Source organism: Barbatula barbatula (assembly GCF_947034865.1).
Source record: "Barbatula barbatula genome assembly, chromosome: 6".
NCBI lineage: Eukaryota > Metazoa > Chordata > Actinopteri > Cypriniformes > Nemacheilidae > Barbatula > Barbatula barbatula.
Window position 1 is genome coordinate 7,501,308 of NC_136765.1, and position 22,099 is coordinate 7,523,406.

At 36.5% G+C, this 22,099-nt stretch overlaps 1 protein-coding gene across 1 annotated transcript in view; it reads right to left on the bottom strand.

The window, feature by feature from the left end:
- The window catches only part of alk (ALK receptor tyrosine kinase), a gene marked incomplete at its 5' end in the record, with an annotated part of 278,465 nt that overhangs the window by 132,321 nt on the left and 124,045 nt on the right, over positions 1 to 22,099 (bottom strand). The gene's annotated exons all lie outside the window — the stretch shown is intronic.

Genomic DNA, 22,099 nt, shown 5'->3' on the forward strand with positions numbered 1-22,099 from the left:
TTTATATCAGCTGCTTTAAGATAATAAGGTAATATCTATCAATATGCAAACCACAAATGGTGCAAGAAAATATATGCACTGAAGTTTAGGGTTGGCGGTTTGTTCAGTTGAGCAACAGTAACAGTGATGCTTGTCTTAAAACAAGTACTAGTAATTATATGAACTAGGGATGTAACAATATTTAAATATTATTTTATTGCTAAAGTAAAATTGTCTCAATATTATCATGGTCACATGACTGTATGAAACGATATAGAATTCTATATTCCGGACCGAATATAGAAAATGTAAAAAAAATAGATGTTCCCATTGACAAGGTCCATCCGATGCAATTTTGTTATTTTATAAAAGGGATTTTTAGGTCATTTGACCCCTCTCATACAATAACTCATACCTCTGAGCAACAGTTATGATTAAAGGATAAAGAAAAGAGAATGCCATCATTGGTCATTTTAAATATCGCAATAAATATCGTATTGTGGACATCATACCAAGGTATTAATGTACAGTGAGATTTCGATATTGTTACATCCCTGATATAAACATTTTTCTATCGTGTTAAATTGGCCAAAATACAAAAGCATAATCGGTTAGTGTGCAGCGTATTCCATATGGCCTCTGAGCACAAAGATACACCCCCCCCTTCTTCCTTTCTACCTCGAGCTCCCCAGTGCTCTTTCATGCCTGTGCGCTCGGCTGGGTTTGGGCAGAGGGAGCTGATGCAGAGGATGAGTAATAGTTACCCCTAATCAACTGAGCGTCTGGCTCTATCAGCTCATTTGAGGCTAATGCCATTTGCTGAGATGCATAGCAATGTGTGCTGATGAAATTAGTCCTGCTGCTGTGAGCTAAAGCAGCACCTCTTTAAACAAGCCCAACTGGATTACCGTGAACAACCTCATGTTGACAACCCCATCAGTACACGTCCGGAACCAGCGGCCACAGCATGGGGAGAAGCACAATGCTGTCCTGAGCTTACGTGAAAGCGCATGTGGGAAAGGGTTTTCAATGCCTTGCCGTTGAGGTGATTATGACGCATTCCATTTTAATTTTCATGTAAGAAATCTGCATTCTTTAAAAAAATTATAAGCTATTTAAATATGTATACATTTACATTGTACATGGCTGTGTTCCTGCATTCAAATATAAAAGTTTAGATGTTTTTTTATGTGTAGACATCATGGACAATAATACGAAAAATGAAATCAGAAGCAGCGGCAAAGTGTATTCACAGTCCAGATGTTCAGTAGCGGTGCCAATGTCACTGGGTGCTCAGCCAAAACAAACACACATACCAATCTGCAATAATGGGCATACAAACGACGGACAAATTGACATTTACAAGCAAGAGCCACAAATGGGCAACAACCTTTATTGTAGTAAAGAGGGAACTAAATCGTTTTCTTTCTGGACGTATGGTTGACTTCCGAGCTGATTTAGCATTACTACGACAAAGATAGCAAATTCGTTGATATTCTGCTCCCAACAGAAAAATAAATGTTAATATTTCCTCTTGGAAGCATTTCTTTTAAGTGAATATAAAAGACAGTGCCACCCAAGTTCTGTATTTAATACACAGCTCACAAAAAAGCACACGCCTTACAATGGGGACTTTACACGTTTCATTTCATTATACTGAATGATGGAAGTGTATTGGAAAGAAAAATCACAAAAACAGCTAGCGAAGCAGGCATGTCAAGAGTATGTCAAAACACCCCAAATTGTTTCTCTCACAAACACAAAAAACAACAATCAGAAATATGCTTTTGGGCTGTTCGTTTACACGACACCGGCGCTTCGGGGAAAATGGGCACAAACACAACTCTGTGACAACGCTGACGTAACACTCCTTCATATTATGTGTTCTGCATGCACATGTATACCCAAAACAACAATGGTGGCATACAGGAGGCATCCAGAAGGCTTTCAGGAGTCATGTGTTTGTGCTACTCAATATACTCATTAAAGCTTCTCCATTAAAGTGTAGATTTTACTGCAACCAACAGAGATATATTACTTATACCAAACTTCAAACACATACACACTGACAATGGACATTAAATAGTGCTTTTGACTTAAAACTGGGTGTTTATTTACAAAGTGATATCACAATCTACCAGTCTGGCATGCATGATACAGCGTTTTCGGACGTTTTTGCAAATCTGTGTAAAGGCAGATCATTTTGACAATGTTGTGTGTACGTGTAACTTTTCAAAAAGGCAAGGGCAAACTTTTCCGTTTTACACTACATTGTTATCTTGTAAATGTGGCAAATTACTTTCTTCTGTGCAAAAAGTAACACGAAACAGATGTTTTGAAGAACACCTTAACTACTGCTCTCCTCACAATAGATTTAAAGCTGAAACCGACCTCAAAGCTCAAGAAAGAATGTGATATAGATTTTGATACATATGAAGTGAGTGGTACATACATTCCAAGTCTTTATTTCCTTTTCGAAAGTTTTGCCACTGTGCCGTTGTGTAGAAATTGGATATCGGTCAAAATATCTTCTTTTGTGTTTCCCAGAAAAAAGTCATATGAGTTTAGAACCTCATTGGGATGAGTATTGACAGAAGTGTCATTTTTGCATAAAATGGGAACTATGCAAAATAGTTAGCTTGAGACTGACATTTTGAAAAAACAACTGAACACTTTATTTGTCCAAACTCTTCCTGCCTATAGTCCCATGTCTGCATCTACTCATCTCATTATTTAAAAGAAAATTCAATTTGTTAGTCGACTGAATTCATTAGTCTTCTAAATCCACTTTATATTTGTGATTACTATATGCCCAGAAATATATATTGGACCCTTATTTGAAGTAATCCTCATGCCCAGGCAGAAAACCTTACCCACAGAAGGGAAGCCGTTAAGTATTACTCATAATCATGTGCAAAAAGGGATGATTCATTTTATCTGTCTCTCTCTCACTGGCACAAACAAATCAGGTTACCTGCATTTCCCCCCAATGCTGTCTTTAATAGATCATCTCTGCATTGGAAAAATGAGGTTTCTGCTTTGTACTGTCTCACTGCTGTGCTAATGACTTCCTGAAGAGGAGAAATGGTTCCCCAATCAGACCTGCTACACCAATGGATCATCGCAGAAGTCTGGAACAACGGCACTCTTAGTGATCTTAAGGGCCCACCTGTCTTAGCCTGGAGGAACAACGTTCTGATGATAAACAGAAGGCCATGCTTGCCGTTGCTAACAGGGTCGATAAACCCGCCATAAAGAAATGAGTGTTTACAAAAACATCACAAATCAAATATTGGACAATTTTAGTTCTGATTCCAGCATAGTTTAAAGTGTAGTGACCCAGTCCATCTTTATAGTTTATTTTCTGTCTCATTACAATACCTGCTCCAGTAACAAAAAGTCCCATTATATTGCAATAATGTGGACAGGGTTTACCAATGGGCTTTCTTGAAGAAGACGATGCACAGATATCAATTAAAGTGTCTATTGTTTTATGTGTGTGCTGCAATGTTGCTGCTTAAAGGGGGACACTACTAAACAATGACCTTATTAAATGAAATGCTCCTTTGCTGTAATGTTGTAATTGGTATGGATAATTCTGATCTTAGAGTTTGGTACCAGTACAATTTCCAAGCAACACATGCAGCATATGAATGTTGCTTTGGATTACCAAAAATAAGGCTATCATTTTGTGCCATGGTATACACAGTACAGTATTAATGATTTATATCATTATTACTGTACTATATATAGTAATGCCTTAGTACTCTTGTGAAGGGACATTATGTGTCATGTAGATTACATAAATGAAAGGGACAACACAAGTTGAGGTAAAAGAAACACAAAATGGGTTTTCAGAGAAAGAAGATTTTCATAGAATGGTTATTTAAGCACAAAACAATTTGAAAAATAAAAGAGAATTTTGTATAAACACTTTGCTGGCTGAAATAGACGGATGTTAAAGTATTTTAGTGCTAGTCCAGCACCAGTGCTAGTTTCAATCATCCTTGTATTGAGGGACACTCCAGCGGTTGATCCTGTGGGATAAGCTGTGATCCGGTATGATCTGGATTTAGCCTTAGTCACTGCAGATGGAAAACTGGTTTACCAAGAATCTGGAGAATAACAAAACCCTTTTCTGGATAGGTCAGTTTTAGAATCATTTCATGAGTTAGCTGGAATCTTCATTGTCTACAATTCTGAACGTTATTTTTAATATTATTTTGTATGCCTCATTTTCAAAATGTACAGTATGTAATTATACAGTATGAATGAACTGTAAGCAATATGTGAGTTAAATAGACCTTTCCGAAAGCTTTCCGCCACATGTGTAACATACATGCCAAATTAGTTCGCTGATAGTGTGTAGGTTAATGAATTAAGTTGAAACGTTTGTACATACTGGGCACACTCATTCAAAATCAGCATAATCCACACTCATAAATTACAAATGGCAACTACGTATAGCATGCTATAAATTCTACAAATGATGTTTTCGAGAAAGCTGAGTGAAAATAGGTAAGAAATACATACATGATTATGTAAATTTGCAACTAGAATAATCCTTGGCCAAGAATATAAACCAACATCACTGGTGAAACGACTCTGGTATCATTTTATATAACAGCTAACAGAGAATCCCACAGAATGTCTGATGATGATCTTTAACAGAAATAAGTAATCTAAAAGTAAATATCTGTAAGCTAATACAGGGTGCGAGTAATGTAAAAACACGACAATATATGTGTATTAAATATAACGTAGACATTTCCTAGGTCCACTCCTTAAATGAAGTTACTCCTTAAAAAACATACAAAATGTTATTTTAAAGGAAAAAATGGCAAAAGTGTTTATGCGTGTGCTTTTGCTTGTACTTAGAATTGTCCAATGTGACAACTCTTTCACCCGGTTCTAATCCTCTGCCTACTATAAGGGATCCACTGGTCCGTATTGTAAGCATAATATAGTAAAATACACTAAGACCGTTCATTTTATAAAGTGACATTCCATTTTGCCTGAACAAACAGTATTAGTACAGCACCAACAAATTGCATAAAAGAAACACACCACTCCCTTTCACTTTGGTATTTACATCTGTAATGAATTTAATTAATTTAGCTTTCATGCCTATTTCTTGCCTATTTTATTAAATAATGATAAACAATGTTTCCGTAACAGATTAGCATTTGTGCTGCTCCAGTAAATTACTAAGAAAATAACAACAGAAAATGCAGTATAGATTACACGGCCTTGTAAATATTTGCCTCGCAGAGAGCAGAGTGCTTGAGTTCACTTCAATCCATCAGCTCTAATGGACGAAATAGTGGAAAGACGCTGATTCTTTTCAGCAAGAATTCCAAGTTTGAAGACATTTGCTCAGTAATTGGAACAGCTCTCAGCAACATCTTTAATTATTCATTCTAAACCCACGAAATGGGATGTGTTATCAATTGTGAATAAACAATAAAATGGTTTTGGGGAAATATGCTATATTCTATATATTCATTAAAAACAACCAGCATGCTCTGCTTTTTTAATTAGTCGTGCTTGCTAAAGCAAAAATAAGAGATTTGAACAAACTTCCAAACCTCTATGTTAAAAGTCGGTGTGTAAATTGTCTTCCAATCTTCCAATGTCAGTTTGTTAAGTTGCATGCAACTGTACTAGCCAGCCTTTTTCCAAAAGAACAATTGTTAATAAAACAAAAAAGAAACACCAAAGTTTAAAGTGGAAATCATAAATAAGTAGAAAAAGACACCCGCGAGCCTCAAGCTGTTATTATGCTATAATTTATAAACCAGAAATTAAAGTTATACAAATTTCGAGTTAATGTTTTAATCTTAAAAAGAACACTATGTTAATTTTACATGTTCCAGCACACAGTACAATGGACAAGAGTATATGGAATTCACAGTTGTTGACAAGGTTTTGAATAAACATGCATACAGTATGTTCCCTATTATTTAACTTCTTTGAAGGATAAAATGATAATTACAGGAGATGCCATCTTTAAAAAAAAATCGCTTTAACCTTTTATCAAGATGTAATATTGAACAGCATCCAGCCTGCGATAGTTTTGTAGCTAAAAAAATATCATTTACATTTTCTGAGAACAAAGTTTTTCTCCATATGTTGTGCTGGATCTCGATGGATGGCAGGTACTCTATCTGGCATCCAGTGGGCCTTTCCTTGGCATTGCTAAAACAAAACAATGCTCAAAGTGCTCCCAGTAGAGAATAAGTTCAGCTTCAAAAAATGAATAAATAATCCAAATTATTCAGAAAATTGCACTCAGATGTTTGTTTCAACAAGGTAAGAAGCGAAGCTAAAAGAGACTTAAATAGAATTTATAATAGGTGCTTTGGAATGTGTTTGCTCAACCCCACAAGCAGGCAAGGCCTGTGAATGTCAAAAAATGGTCAGAGTTTATCGGAACTACTGTTTCCTCAGATGTGGTCAACGATTTGCACAAATAATATTTGTATGCAAGTATAGTAGGCTGACTACATTACTAGCCGCTCAACCTCAGGGACTGCAGTTAGACCACAATGAAGGTGCAAAGTCCATCTTATTAAATCTACACAATGAACAGGCTCATTAAATTTTATCGACCGAGACATCAGCAATTGGCTTTCATTTTCAATTTTGCAATAATAATTACTATCTTCAGCGATGGCCTTTGTAGCAATAGGCCCAGTAGTGTTTAATTAATTGATTTATCTTGGGTCACTTCTCAACAATATCAATATATTCTTCTGTCTGGCTTAGCCATTAGATATAATAAAAGCGTGACACGGGGCAATCAGTATCTTCACTCGCCCCAGACTCTCTGCTTATCTGCTCATAATCACGCCCTCCATCATTTTATTAGCCTATGTTGTGATATTTATAGCATCCTCATTTCACTCTGACCTGGCAGTTTAGTCTCGGCATGCCTTAAAATCACAGTTGCTTCGTGAAGAGTTCTCTATAAGGGTCTCACAATTTATATTGTCAATAACCGTGATATAGAAAACCTTGATTATTGCTATTGTGTTAATTTGACATGTAGTGTTATTCCATAAATAATTCAGCACCGATTTTGCCCTAAAATCCCCAATCGTTGCAAACAAAATGTGATTAATTGACCAAATAACAGGCAAAAATGAAACAAATGTTGTATAATTTAATTCCTATTATAGAGCATTTCAATAGGCATGGCGATAGTACTGTTCTTGCAATTTTTGGCAACAGTAATCGTGTTGTGAAAATCTGATATCTGGCTAGTCCATGTTCACCCCTCTCACCCTTCATGTTTTTCCAAATATGTATTGTTTTTTGTGTTCCATAAAATACCTAAACAGATTTGAGATGGAATGACAAAGACTATAAGTCTTTCCTGTAGCTCAGTGGTAAAAGCATTGCGCTAACAATGCAAGGTTGTGGCTTTGATTCCAGGGGACTGCAGATATCTATGTAAAATGAATAGGATAATGCTATGTATGTTGCTTTGGATAAAAGCTTCTGCAAAATACCTAAATGTAAATAAGTCTGTTTAATGAAAAATAATCATCAGTCGTTAAAGTGAAACAAATTCTCATGGGGAGGGATCTAGTATTACAATCTTAAAAAAAAGCTGTTTCAAAAGTAACAAAGAGATGGTTCTTTATGGAACCTTTGACGGAATGATTCTTTGTGGAACCAAAAATGGTTCTACTATGGCATCACCGTTAAGAAACTTTTGAGCACCTTCATTTTTAAGAGTGTATGGTAGCCTAATTAATAGCAAACATATTTGGTAATTGCAGGGAGCCATAAGGCAAATCCAAATAAAATACTTTGCACTATAGTACAGTTTTACTCAAAAAAACACGTTTGACAATATTTACACCAACAAGTAAACATGCTGTATGTGTCTCTTGGTGGATTGCAATAAGAACAGACAATATCGAATTTATGAATGAATCACCCCAGTGTGTCAGTTTCTAAAGGTTGGGTAACAAGATTTTTCACACATTTTTACTTTTTTACACTGTTAAACGTGCTGGCTTCCCATGCTTAACATGGTCAACTTCGAAAAATGAGTTGAACATATGACGTAGTATTTCCGTGCTTGATTCGCTCCGCCGGGGTTCGTTTTCGAACATGGATTCCTGTTTCGTAACAAGGTCCCTTACCGGACAATTCTCCCAGAAAAGTGTGCCCACGCGCCCCTGAAAGTGCATGCGCAAGCGTGAGAGAAAGAGCACGCATCAACCAGCCAGCGTTCGAAAAAGCTACCCCATCAATGCCGCTTCACTCATCCGAGTCAGCTGCACCGTCCTCTGTGCTGGCCGTGGAGCCAACTACAGCCTCCCCTGGTGCCGTCGCTGCCCGGGTCCTCTGCCGGGTCCTCTCCCACAGGCTCCATGCTCTCCCTGGACTACATCCTTACTCCTATAGACCTGTTTCCTCTCCTAACCCGGGACTGCCCCCATAGACCCCGGACCCTTCCCTCCACAACTGGATCCCAATGCCTCGCCCTGGTTCCAAGGGACCATTCCCCTTGGTGAGGGGGAACATTGACATGTTATTCTAGCCTTTGTGTTCAGTTGTCTGGTGTGAATCTTAGTTGTATGTGCTTACCCATGTGTTTCTTTGTGGATATTATTATTAAACTTTTATACACGTGGATCCTCTCCTTGTTTTCCTTCTGATGAACCTTGAAAGAACGATTTACCGAAGCATGGATCCAGCATGCACCAATGTAATCATACCCTCGAGGACCATATTAGAGATTTTCTGGACATTGCAATTTTTTTTCTTTTCTATGGATTAAATCAATCACTTCATGATCAGCTCATTCGTAATGGTCCTTGAGTGGTGAATTTTTGGACCAGCCCTGCCTTCCACTCCCATTTTTCTAGCCCTGCCCGCCACGCCCAGGCTTCCGGCAACTCCCGGCACACTGAGACTTCTGGCTCTGCCCGCCATGCCCAGGCCTCCTGCTCTGCCGGCTCCAGCTCCACCTTGAAATCCACCGGGTTCGCCCACTGCAACACGGCCCTTACCCTATGTCCCTACCCCTTTTCTGCTTCCGCTACATGACCTTCCTGGACTTTTGTGAGCGTATGGAATGCGCTCATTTGGGGGGGGGGGTTGGGGGTGCTCTATCAAGATAGTTGAGGTGCCTTGTCATCTTGTTAAACTCTCTGTATTTAAACACCCCTTAATCCTACCCAATACCTAAACCTAAAAACTACCTTATTAGATGTAGTTAGGAGTCTACTAAAGTAAATGTCGTAGTTAATAGTTGGTGAATAATGAAATTTGGTCCCTATTCTAAAGTGTGACCCAAATAACAAATCAATTAAAGGTTTCATGAATTAAGAAATAAATTCTGTCTCACGATTTATTTCGGCCCTTTATCACAAGACACCCTTAGCCAGGGGAGGCCCACCACAGGTTGATCAGACCTGGCTGTGTGTTGCATTATTGCATGGTCATCTGGCAGCTCATGCTGTGCCCATCCGGCTCAACCAGTCGAACCTGCAGACTTCTGGTCACTAATCTGACTCTGTAGCCATTAGGCCATGACTGCCTACACTGAAATGAATGCTCAGTGCCCCCAGTCCCATATGGACCAACATTACAACACATGTACATATAAAAAATACATATAAACAATTTGCATTTTAAGGTTTATTTTCGTCTTGTCTTTATTTGCTTATTTTTTCTGTGTAGATCTGGCAACCCTTTCACTTTAGTTAGATTCTAATATTAGGAATAAGTGGTTGAAGTTTTGAGCAGGCCTCAAAACCAGAGTAGAAAATAGCTTATTACTTATTGATTTTTATGTTTCCGAATGTTAAAACCATGCGGACGTCATAAGTAGACCTCAGACAAGAGTATAAAAAAAGGCAAGTTCAAGACAAGAGTATAAAAAGGCAAGTTCATGACACCTTTAAATCGCAGTATGCATCTGTGTAATCTGTGTCAAATAAATGTGAAGGCTATTTATACAATTAAATACAACACAATCTATTCTAAATAATCATTATTTATTTAATACAAATGTACAAAAAATACTCTATGGTTGTTTTATGGGTTAAAAGGCTTACTATTTAGATATCAATAGTGTATGCTGATACATTTCAGTGTCTACCCAAACATTCTGAAATGTATGTTTGCTAGAACGGCATACTAAATAGATCACGTTGTTGCGGCATGATAGATCTCTACAACACAATTTGAACAGAAAATCTCATTCATGGATCCACAACCAAACATAAGTTTTACAAATTAAGCACTTTAACCTTACTAAAAGCTCATAATGATACCATCTGGAAAGGCAGTAAATTACTTATCATGCAGAACGGTTAAACGATACCTGTGAAATCTTAGGGAAGAGACAAGTGTCTCACGAAGCAGTCAGTAACAAGCTTTGTTTGACCAGTAATGGAGTTTCCACTTCACTAGCGGCTGTCAGCCAAAAATCGAAAGATAATCAGACTCGATTATCAAATATTCGCACGACACGTAAACACCATCAACAGTGTGCATGCTCACAAACACACACTGACTAACACGGACTAAAACAAGGTCAAAAGAGATACAGTAGCATATTCACGCTAATTGGACAAAGTGCAGACGGAGGTTTAATTACATCACCATGAACATTAGGGATAATGAGGGTCTTATTTTCTTCTTTGAAAGGTACGCTGTAGCTGTAATTAGGGCTTATTGTCATATTTATCTTCCGCTGTGGTGTGACAGGCAGACGTGTTTGTCAATTTGGGTGCTAGTTGTAGTTAAGCATTGGAAAAAGAAGGCCCTATCATGGATCATCATCGCCCAACTAAAAAAGTTGACGGTGTTTAATGGTTTCTGTGCAAGCTGCCATGAATTGAGAGAATAGATGGGAATCTTGCTTGTTGAATATCATAATTTATCATCCAATAGCCTGTTAGCAAGCTACAAATAAACACGTGATGTTTTATAATGTTTTATACATGTGAGCTTGCAAAAGGCTGCTATCCTATGATCTATGACATTCTTTGAAGAATAGCATGGTAAATGTGTTTATAATTCTGCTACCCTCTTAGTGGAGAAGTTGAGCTAATATACCATTAATAAGTTTAAAACCTTTGCAGATGGTTTATATCCAAAGCAAAATGTACAAATCTTAAAGTGGTGCAATGGTTTGTCATGCATTCTGACTTCTTTACATTGTTAAACGTGCTGTCTTCTCATGCTTAACAGGTCAACTTGTCAAAAAAAGAGTTGAGAATATTACGTAGTATTTCTGTGCTCGATACACTCCCCTAGTGTTCGCACAGGTTTCGAACATGAAAAATCGTTATGTAACAACTTTTCTTAGTCTTGTCTCCTGGAAAAGCACACGGCACGCCCACGCATCAACCATGGAGAGCGGGAGAAGGAGTATGCGCACAAGTCACTTTCACTTTTGTGCAGGAGAGAGAGAGAGAGAGAGAGAGAGAGAGCACCATGTTCACAAAGTTCAGCTGTGTTTTTTGTTCGCTGCATTTGGGTAATGAAAGTTATATAAACGGTGGATATAACCTGATAATCTGATACACCACATTAAAATGGGCCTCAAATACAACATCTACTACTGACGTTGATGGCATATGGTACATAAGATATTAATTTGATATGTGACCCTTGACAGCAAAACAGGCATAAGGGTCAAAAGCTTTCCATTGATGTATGGTTTGTTAGGATAGGAAAATATTAGCTAGAGATACAACTATTCGAAAATGTGGAATCTGACGGTGCAAACAATCAAACTATTGAGGAAATTGCCTTTGAAGTTGTCCATCAGAGGAGTTCTCATCTCATACATGTCTTTTAATATAACTTCCTCAACCTCCACCTGAGGATTGGAATCTGTGATATCAGCTGTCTTTCTTGATGAGATCTTTCAGTGGAAATAAAGGCTCCTAGGGGCATTTCTGTCTTCACTGCATGCAGTAAATTGCCCGTTTTATATAGTACAAGAAAAACAGTGGTCGGACACAGGGTTCAATTTCATCCATTTTTGTACTGGGATCTTAGCATTTACCTACTTGGCAAATGTATAAGGATTTTAAAGAACTGGTTAGGTATTTCGAATTGAAAAGTGCGTAAGTAATACAAATAGAGCTGAATCACCAACTGAAACAAATTCAAAACATATATTTAACCCTAAAAAGAGCTATACAAAATCATTTTGTTTTCGAATAAAAACGATTTCCTGTCTTGGCAACCTTTCCTACGTTTGCCACATGAGCACACACACAAACAAAGTTGGATTTGTTTCAATAATGTTAAGAGGTTGAAAACTAAAAAGCACTTTATGTTTGCCTCGTGGAATTGGGCACCCATTTTTATCCAAAAAACATCAATACATCCAACACAATGCAGATCATACACAAAGTGAGCCTTTAAATCCTCAATGCTACCCACAATTACACACATCCACTTTTAATTTTTTTTCAATAAAGAACGCCACACACATACACAAACAAAGAATTGAAAGAGCCAATAACTTATCTTATTTTTCATTTTGACAATCAGCCACTGTGCAGAACACACACTGACTTCAAAGTCCCATTGCAAGATTTGCTGATGCTTTCATACAAAACATTGCTACAGCAACCTCAGTTGCAGTTAGGTTTTAAGTTCATTCTGTAGGAGCACAAATAAATGATTACTCTGTCTCATACTTTGTCTTTTCCTTATAGCATTGATAGATTTTTCTGTTTGTCTGTAAGCATATTTTGGGATCTTTGCGCAGTCTCACCCAACAAATGTTTTTTTTTTTCAAAAATGTGACCATTTTGATTTGTGATTAAATCTACAATGTAAGAGGTTAAGTTTGTTACTACATTGGTTGATGTGAAGCAAGTGATGTGAAGCTAGTGACCTTTTAGTAGCCATTGATATTTCAAAAGACATATTTTTCTTTTTCACTGTGTTTTACTTAGTGGATCGAAGGTTGTAATTTAATCATTTTTAAGTCAATTTTAAGTGAAACATTGCATAAAAAAAGTTAATTTAAAAACATAAATAAATGCATAATTTATATGTGTTATAGTGATTGCTTTACAGTCTTGTGACATTTATTTACAATGTCATTTGGACCTCAAAGTGAATAAATTATTCTACGAAGGTCACAGTTAGGATGCTCTATTATCTACACATTTTACATATCTCAAAAATTCAATTCAATTTTATTTATATAGCGCTTTTCACAATTTGCATTGTTCCAAAGCAGCTTTACCGGGGAAAAACGAAAAACCCAAGAAAGGGTAAAACACACTACATGGTGTGTTATATAATAAATACAATTATTCTAGTAAATAATATCTAATGTCAGCATCGCCACAAAAAGGCCACAAATTCTGAAAATGTCCCCCTTTCTAACGGTTAATGACTGTATTATGTTTTGTACATTTACGATGGGGTCTATGCAAAATCACAAACTGCTTTAAACACAGTACATTTACTGGAGTGTGAACTCAGCCTATGTTTCCATGGATACATGAGCTGGAGAGCTTTCCGTGCCTGCTATACCTGGCCAAGCAATTCAGTAGAGAGAAACTGCATGGATGCACTCCAATACACATGCAGTAGAAAATTATCAAAAGCTTTTTGAAGTACTCCTTTGAAAACAAGAGGTACAGGTAACCCCTACACAAGGTAACATTTCCTTTGGAATTACAGAGACAAACCATAGTCTTTGTTCTTTGGTCTGACATTTTTGTGACTGTCCAACTAAAACTTTTTCTGTGGGTTGTAATATTTTGCAATTGCAAATGCATTTTGTAAAGTTATTTGGTATGGTTAATTTCCACCATGCACTGAGTATACCTGACAAGGTTAAGGCTTGGTCTGTATGACAATAAAATATTTTTCAAATCATGTTCATGGAATTTATCATGTCACTCAGCACAATTTATCATCTCACCCAGCAAAACTTTCAATATTCATACCCCCTTTCAATTAACGGTATATACCCCACCATGAACCCCAACATCACAGGCAAATTGTACTAAAATGCACACATTTTACGAGGAAGCTAAAATCACTTAGATGGAAAATAAATAAGCTTTTTAATACACCAAAAACATTTTTTTCAGATTACACATTGATAAAGCAGATAGCAAGATGGCTTTGTGCCAATTGGCCTGGCCCCATAATTGCTATAATTAAAAAATGTCCATCATTTTGACAGATAAGACAATATGGTATCTGGTCTATTGGGTTTCAATAAAATACTTTAAAGACATGTCTATTGTTAATAAAATTGGATAAAAAAATTAAATGATGAGCATGATAAAACATTCATTGGGACAAACATTGTATGTACGGTATACCATGTTTCCTTGTTGAGTTGTTGTTTTGACTGTCAGCAAGTCTTTCTGTGTATCTTTATGATTTTTATATATTAATTGTTAAAAGCTTGTATTTAGATCCTGTCGCTACCCTTTATTTCTACTACACCATTATAGATACAGCAGACAATATAAAATCATATATATTTTTAAGTAATATTTAAATGGTGTCTTCATGAAATGAGTGAATAAATGCAATTAAACATTTAAATTGACTGGCAGACCTAAAATAAATGAGATTCTGCAGTATTATCTCATCACTTTAAGTAATAATGTGTCCTTTAGTGAAAGACAGGGATTTATTGACATAGGAACTTTATGAATGTAAAATAGCTGGTATAAATGATCAAAAGCAACATTAAAGGCGACTTCTTTATTCATCTAAGCACCTTTGATCACTTTTGGACTTGCGTCCCTGGCGGTCAAAAATCTTTATTAGATGCATAACTGCACATTTCATCATGTGATGCCGATGTCATTACCAAATGGATTTATCTAGTCAAGAACTTTAAAAGTGAACTTTTCCTTGTCACAACATCATACCTTTGATAACACAACACACAAGCCCTCATTTACCAAACAATAATGTTTCATGAATCTCTTGTGAAACCTGTCAATATGTGGTCACATGGAATATGTGGTCACATCTATGTTAGATTGATAAATGAGGTCCGTTGACTTTACTGACCTCTAAAGGTTTCTGATCCACGTCTAAAGGTTGTTAGTCAGTGTTGCTATATTGAACTGGATGGGCTTTTCAAAGCAACTTTAGATTTTTTTATTTATAGCTGTCTCTGGGTGCTTAGTTAAGATGGGAGAAGTGTTTAAATATTGGAAAGAACTATACACCTCAGCTTTAACTTGGCCAAGCACAGCTATTATGATTAGTTTATGATTAGTTACAGTAATGGCAAATATCATAAAGTAGTCCTAGTGCCTAGAATGCTATTTTTCTATGTCTTCTGAAGCTTTGTGTGACAGTTAAAATTAAATTGTTAGAATATCTTCTCTGCCACAGCTCTATAAATATGTTGCCATTGGTGCACAATAAATAGCACAGCACAATAAATATGGTGCCATTGGTGCTGTGTGAAGATTGAGGACCAAAAATCTTTGATGTCAATGTCGTAGAACATGTTCCTAAAATGTGTATATTCAGAAACAACAACAGAGAGAAAGGATTCACAGTGAACTTAAATTTGAGGTATAACTTTCACAGATGTGTTGCATAGCATCAGACGGCTTGTAATTTAGCACATAATTGTATTGATTCAATGTATAGGGCTTTTTTTTTTAAGAGCCTGGCTGCCATCCTCACTACCCGTTCACTTTCATTCTTAGACATGAGCAACATTATGTGACTGAAGAGAAACCCATAATTTATATGGGTTTCAAGCAACATAATGTGCTGGACAATGGTTCTTTAGGAGATGTTTTTAACATTATATTTCTCATTTGACTTTGACTGTTCTAACCTCTGTTTCCAGATACTGTATTTCGGTACTGTGATGAACTCTTCATACATAAACCCCCTCTTTTTCGATCACTGTATCAAAACCATGCTAATTTGTCCCCGTCACAATCAGTTTACAAAGGTGAAGAGGTTGATCAGGTTCAGCAGAGGGAGCCAGATCCCTGGACACTGCACGCCCCTGACTGGCATATTCTAATGCAACAACGGATTACTTTCAGGAACATTCACAGATATTGCGTTTCATAGATCAGGAGACTTTCTTGATAAAGTATCAGCTTCAAATATTATGTGAAATATTTCATATGAAGTTGAAAATTGCAAACGTTGGGATCTTGGCAATTCTAAGCATAATTTAATTCTCACCTGAAATCCACATGTGAGATTACAGAAGTTCACGTTAACATTAAATGTGAAAAGCAAGTTTCTTCATTAGCTCACTCAAAATCTCGTTGACTTACGTGCGGGGAAAACTATTGACAAATTAAAAAGATCTCATTCGTTTTTTTTTCTGTGAAAATGACTTAATAAGCAGATGAAGAAATAAATGTGTTTGGTGGAAACTTCAATTAGCCGGTTGTTTGACATGGGTCCCTGCCTTTCAGAACATATTTTGAATGTATTATTAGGAACTAGCTGCAGAAATCTATTAGAAGTGACATATTTTAAATGGTTTCAAAAGTGCAGATGAGCTGCAATGAATAAAATGTTCAGACTTTACTTGAACTGAGGATTTATATTTTTGGTGCAGGCAAAGGTCATTGACACGCAATAGTACACCATATGATTTGTAGACGATACATTTCTAACCCTTATTTCCATATGTCGATAGTACAATTGATATGAAGCATTAAAAGGGTATGACATTTTGTCATCCTTTATTCACTCTTGCGACCTGTGTTGCTTTCTTTTTTTGTGTGTTAAATAAAAAAGCTTAGGCAGAATGTTATGAATGGTCAGGAGCACTCATGAGAAAATGACTATCAACATTTTCAAAAAGGCACACAATTTTTATAAAAGAAGTTATTTTGAAAGAATGCAACAAATGAACTGTACTCTTACAATGACCTACAATACAGTAATAAAACCAAATATTACTCAGTAAGCAAGATATTTTTTAGCATCACAGAGAGACAGCAAGTAACCACACTTATGTTAAGTTATGTGCAGTGTCGCAAAACACATTAAGCATAACTAAAGTTGTAGGTTTCTTAAACTTGCAGGCTATATATTATTTTTATTTTACAATACACCAATGTTATTACATTTTTAATGAAGGAAGGACTCAATGTAACTTTTTTTCGGTATAATGTCTATTAACATATGTTTTTACGTTCTCCCTGCACTCTGACAAATTTGTCAGTCTGTCAGACGTATCACCATATGTGGCCCTCGTTGTTGTGGATCAGGACTACAACTGTCATATCATCTGCAAATTTAAGCATATGTTTACTTTTTATGATGTGCGACGGTTTTGTGTGGAAAGAAAGTCAGCGCACACCCATGTGGGACACCAGATTGACAGGTGACAGTAGTCGCTTTGCATTTCTATTGATGCCTCCGCAACCCAACTAGTAAAACCGACAGCCGCACACAATCTGATCTTCACTATGAGGTTAATTTAGCCGAAAATCTATGGACATATTATGCTAGGCAAAGTGACGGTTGTGCAGTCCATGGGAGACCTGAGGTCCAGAGACCAAACAATCATTATATTTCTGAGGTAGGATAACACCATATGGTGTTGCTTTGTCTTGTAGAAACAAAAAACTGTGCTGTGTTTACTACGTCTGTTTATTATAGATAGGAAAACTCTCAGCTCCATGTTTTTTACCCAACAGGTAAGATTCATAAAGCAGATAAACAACAGTTCTACCCCTGTACATCCCCAACATAGACTCTTCATTGACTTCTTACACATGTTGGATACTAAGGTAGCAACACACTTTAGCCCTGCAGTGAAGCTGGCCATTTCCTCAATTATAAAGAGCGATGGTCAGTTTTCGAGCACTTCAGCCTGTGTAAACAAATCTATTGAACTGCAGTAATAATTGAAAGCTTTAACTCCGTGTTTTCCTTTTCCCAGCTGGTGTTGGACTCTCTGTGCATGCACGAAAACCAATGCTCACATGTAAAACATTATAAGCATGGTTCATGAATAATTATTAGGTGCGATGACATTTAGCCAATAGTTATGATTAATGAATGTCAGGTAAGAAGGCACTAGCTGAATTGGAATTACAACTGATTTTTGTACATTAAATCGTTCAATAGATGGACAATGTGAAGGGTTAGCATGAGTCTCTTCATGGTCTAAACGGAATAGGCTGGTTCAAGCTTTATGTGTCAACAATTTGGGCAGGCTTTTTTGTTTACCCATGTGAGGTAAAAAAAACTAAAGAATGGGATACCCAGTCTGGGGTTGAAGAGCTTGAGTGGCTTGTCCAATGCCCAGATCTGACCCCCATTAAATACCTTTAGAATAAATTGAAACACCCACTGTGAGCCAAGCCCCACTGCCTGACCTCACTGATGGTGTTGTATCTGAAAGGGAACAAACCTCTACAGCCATGTTCCAGCATATGTTAGTGAATAGCCTTCTCAGATGACTGGAAGCCAGGCGCAGCAGCATTAGAAGGCTACAAGCAATAGCGTTAGGGAGGGAAGAGAGAAGAAAGGTTTTCAGGGAAACCTGTTTAAAAACAGTCATTATTTTTGCAATTCCACGTGGTGAACCACACTAGTGGTGCAGGAATTACACGATTCACCTCTCATGATTTGTTTACAGGCTGGAATTTTACCAAGTGCTTAAGTAATGGTTTGTTTTCTTCCGTTAAGGAACTATGCAAATTCTTTCGTCTCAGCAGGGCTCTGTACCAGTTCTATTCTCCACCACCTGTTCTCTGGGCATGCTGCTTGAAAAGTTCCCTGAATCCAAAACCGGTATGGAATTAATGTCCTGTGATCATCCTCGTCTTTGCCTGCTGCACTTCAAAAATTGAATCAAGCATACGAATTAAAAGACTGCCCGATGAGCACTCTATGTTATTATAACTGAAAGCTCTTTTACACCAAACATACATCACAAATGTTTGCGGTGATGAAGCTTTTGATTCAAAACTAAATATCTTTAGAAAGCTATTTACATAATTTCTTACCCTAGAAACCAGGTTATTTTATTGAGTGTGTCACACGTTTTGTTCATCAGCAAACAATGAATAATTTTGTTATATTATCTCAAGTCATTATTAAATGTAAAGAGATACAACTTAATTTCTTGTAGCAGTCTTTGAAACTCCTGATTTTAGAAAAACAACAATGTGTGTTGCTGGTGGAAGAAGAGAAGTCAATTAACATTATTTTTGGGGTTTTATCTGGTTTGCTACATTTCTACGGAATAATTCTACAGTCGCACCACCTATCATGTAGGTGTGAATTTGCTGAAATCAATTATTTATCATTCATTTTGTCATGTTTTTGTCAGTGATTTGTTTCACTGTAGCTTATCTGTTGCTTTGCCTGAGGTCTAGTAACGCCTGTGAAAACTATGTGGTATGCGCCAAATGTCTTTAGCTGAAAAGATGACTAGTCAGTTGGTTTCTTGGTTTAAGCTACATTTATGCATTTGGCAGATGCTTTTATTCAAAGCGACATACATATACAGTCCTTTCGTGGATATATTTTTAGTAGAGTGTTCCTTGGCAGCAAACTCTCATGTGGAAAACATGATACTCTACCAACTACAGAGATATTTGTAACCAAATCTGACACCAACTGTACCAAAAATAATTTGTGCTTAAGTGAACATTGCGCTAAAAGTGCCAATTTTGTCAATTGATAATTGCAAATCTTTTGTATGATGAGATTTCCTACACTAGAGAAGACATACTGAGCATGGAAATACCAGTAAACCATTTTGGTATATCTATAGAGGCTATGCATTGACATCACTTTCCCACATAAACATACTGGGGGAAGCCACCAATGAGTGGCGGGATACGGCGGGATAAATGTAAATGTTCAACAGGAGAAATTATTATATTGAAATTAAAATGTAAAAACATGAAATTATTTGCGGATAATAAAATAAAAAATCATAAATTAAGCAAAGCCGTAATTAAATACTTTCTACTGAAGCAAAACATGTTTAGTGCTTTAAAAAAAACATAATTTTACAAGATTTACATAGCTCTTCTTAATGTTTACAAAATGTGTATCTCATATATCAAATTATAGCAAAAAGAGACAAATATACAAATCAACTACATAATGATCAGCTTTATTCACTTTACTTTAGTTCACCATATTGGACTAACCCCCCCCAAAAAAAATCTACTCCCTTCCCACAACGCTTAACTCTGCCTTGTGACAGCCATGCAGTACAACAAATCCCTGAAGAATGTAAGGGCACCAGCCAATAGAAAGGTAAATAGCCCTGGCATTTCCACGCTCTACATTCATAAAATATTTCATCCTCTATTTCCTTTCCCATATAAACCCATGGGCCTGAGGACATATGGAGAGGATGGGAGCGCAATCATTCACTGCTAGTCCATTGCTTGGTTATCGGTGAAAGAAGGCAGGAATGATTAGGCTTGTATATTTGGATTTCCTTTCCAACCAAGTGCATCAAAATGTTTCATACTATTAACCCATAATGCAGATTATACAGTAAAAAATGCAACAGAACAGTAAATTATTAGCATCATCTAACAGTAATTATTTACTTTATAAATCATGTATGGTAACTAAATGTGATGGTTATAACTGTACAAATTTAGCTTGCTGTGCAACATACAGTACAGTGGACATTTTTTTTAAACATGCAAAAGGTGTTGTAATTTAAAAATAGGTTTAAAACAATAATATATATATATATATATATATATATATATATATATTATAAAATTATAAATAATAATGATAGTATTAATAATTTTTTCTCCGAGTTTTCTTCATACATACACTTCTGTCTAACCTTGGAAAAGTTAGTGCTAAAGCTGTCAGTCACAGTTTCTGGCTGTTTGTTTTTTTATTTTTCTTTAAAAAACCCTAGATGCAAACAAGCATCCACAAGTGTTTTGTCTGGAAAGAAAGACTTCCCTTTGATCGACCAGTGTTGTAGTTTCTTTTGATTTCAATAAGCATAGTTATGATCATTTCATGCCGCATTCCTACAGTGCTGATGTATGTGTGAAAAGAACAAAAGAACGCGTAACGCGACGCAGTGATGCGTTAAACAGCGCGTGGAACTGCTGAATTTGTCTTTGAAGTGCATGAGCTGTGCCGGAAGAGTTCGTAATTTCCCAACATTCTCTGCAACATGACTATCTAATGAGGCCCCCGCTTCTTCTCGCCTTTCAATTTGCCTCTTATGCTCTCCATTCTGCATCATTTCAACTCTACCTAGCTATTTCTTGCTGAATGAGAAAAGATGAAATTATGATTCATACAGGTTGAAGTTCTCCCCTCTGTTCCCCAAACCACATTTCCATCAACCCATCTATGGCGTGTTAAATTTAATGGGTTTAAAACTTGAAGTGAAGTAGAGAAGTGCATAAAAAGTTGTGATGGAAAACCTTTTTAATTTATTTTTGATGGGGCTGAGAGAGATAATGAAAGCCACGATAAATCGAAACCTTTTTTTGTGGTCTAATTTATCGGATGTTTCTAGAAATTGCGTGTAAAATAACGGATGCCTTTTTTACACTGTAAAATTGAAAGAGTGCAGTCATCAACCTTCTAAGTTTTTAACCTAATGCCCTTTAAGTTAAAGTCTGTAATGTTTGTGCCTTCAGCATCATTGAAAGTAATGGAAAAAAGAATCATACTTTACTGGGAATGTAGAGCTTTACTACACTCCACGTACAGTATCTACAGTGGCTGTTAAAATGATAAAAATGGACTCTCATCTAGATCACATGTTTGGATATATGCCCAGTTATAATGCTTTTCTCCATCATGTGAATATTGTTTGATCAATTAATACAACCATGATAAATGTACCTCAATTCTTTAAAGTAAAATTCAGTTTACTGCCTAAAAAGTTCAACATTAATTCTACCAGACACAAAGAGCTTAGTTTAATTCCAGGATAACAATTTTATATAAATTTGACACTACTACTAAACTCATGCCATCAGTGCTTTAAACAAACAGAGCAATGTTTTCAAGCACAAAGTGTTTTCACTTAAAGGAAAAATCTCTCCGCATGTATTTGCAGGTATCTCTGTATATAATAATAAAGAGACAGTTCACCCAAGAATAAAAATTATGTCATTAAAAATACCAA